The 1,725-nt window shown below is 32.8% G+C and overlaps 1 pseudogene; it reads left to right on the top strand.

The window, feature by feature from the left end:
• Positions 1-483: 483 nt before the first annotated feature.
• LOC116864812 lies at positions 484-1,211 on the top strand (annotated as a pseudogene).
• Positions 1,212-1,725: the final 514 nt, after the last annotated feature.

Below are 1,725 nucleotides of genomic sequence, written 5' to 3'. Positions count from 1 at the left end.
TTCTAGTGTCCTAATATTTTCAAAGAAAAGAGTAAAACAATTGAATAATTACAAATTATAGTAAGTTAAATATGAATGTTATTTCTAATATTACCACAGGAGCAGAAACAAAGGGTCTAAATTTTATACTAATAATGGATGAAAACATTATTTAAAATATTCAGTAATAAAATAACAAAGAAAAGAGATAAAAACAGAGACCACAAAGTATAAAATAATATGGTAGAAATAAATCCACAAATATTAGTAATTAGGCTGAATACAAATGGACTCAATGCTCTAGTTTAACAAAAGAGATAACCTGGGAACAAAAAGTCTATACTGTTTATAAGGAATATATCTAAAATAAACATGGCTATGGAAAATGTTAAAAGTGATTGGGTGGAAAAAGACATGCCATCAAATCCTAATAAAAAGAAAAATTGATATAACTATATTAATAACCAACAAAAGGAGACTTCAGGCAAATACAGATAGCAGAATTAAAAAGAATTACATCAGAGCTCAGTAAAGCAGAGGCGGGAGAAGGGGACAAGGAGATGGTGATGGCTGTTCCACAGCAGGCGTGGACTGTGGAGCAGCTGCACAGCAAGCTGCTACCCAAGAAGGACATTATCAAGTTTCTACAGGACCATAGTTCAGCTTCATTTCTTGAAGAACATAAGTTTTTAGAAACATTAAAAATGTGGCCAAGACAGCTTACAAGGACCATTTGGTTACAGCCTACAACCATTTTTTTGAAAGGAAGCATTTCAAGGGTACTAAAAGTTTAAGTAATGTGTCTGAGCAGGTGAAAAATGTGGAGCTTAATGAAGATAAACCCAAAGAAACCAAGTCTGAAGAGACTCTGGATGAGGGTCCGCCAAAACATATAAAACCTGTTCTTTAAAAAGGAGATAAAACCAACTTCCCCAGAAGGGAGATGTTGTTCATTGCTGGTATACAGGAACACTACAGGATGGGACTGTATTTGATACTAATATTCAAAAGAGTTCAAAGAAGAAGAAAAATGCCAAGCCTTTAAGTTTTAAGGTTGGAATAGGCAAAGTTATCAGAGGATGGGATGAAGCAGTCTTATCTATGAGTAAAGGAGAAAAGGCTCGACTAGAGATTGAGCCAGAATGGGCTTATGGAAAAAAGGACAGCCTGATGCCAAAATTCCACCAAATGAAAAACTTATTTTTGAAGTGGAATTAGTGAATACTGACTGAAACAACAATGCTTCAGATGTAAAGACATCAGCAACAGTAAAACATGGCCTTGAAGAAACTTATGTAACTAACTAGAGCTGGTTACTACTGTAAGGGAAGAGTCAACAGGAAAATTCAAGAACTCAGATATTGTTTACCCAATCCCCACCTTTTAATATATGTAATCCATCATAATTCCCTAAAGTTTAAAATATTTTACTACAGCTGTGTAAAAAGAAATGACTTTCCTTTTACCTCATGTTGTAAACCAAAAGACTCAATAAAAACATATTCAGTGTCTTGCAAAAAAAAAAAAAAGAATTACTTCATAATGATTAAAGATTCAATGAACAGAATGTATAGCAATTTAAAAATTACGTGCATATATTAGCAAAGTCTCAAATTGTTCAAAGCAAAATTTGACAGAAATACAACGAGAATTTGATAGATCTCTAAAGTCAGAAAGTTCAACACTCCTTTCTTAGGGATTGATAGAAAAGCATTTAAAAATACAAGGATATAAAAAAACTGAAAA

This window comes from Lontra canadensis, unplaced genomic scaffold (assembly GCF_010015895.1).
Source record: "Lontra canadensis isolate GAN:19392208 unplaced genomic scaffold, GSC_riverotter_1.0 scaffold6, whole genome shotgun sequence".
In the NCBI taxonomy this organism is placed as follows: Eukaryota; Metazoa; Chordata; class Mammalia; order Carnivora; family Mustelidae; genus Lontra; species Lontra canadensis.
The sequence above is the reverse complement of the archived record's forward strand: the minus strand, read 5'-3'. Positions and strand labels throughout refer to the sequence as shown.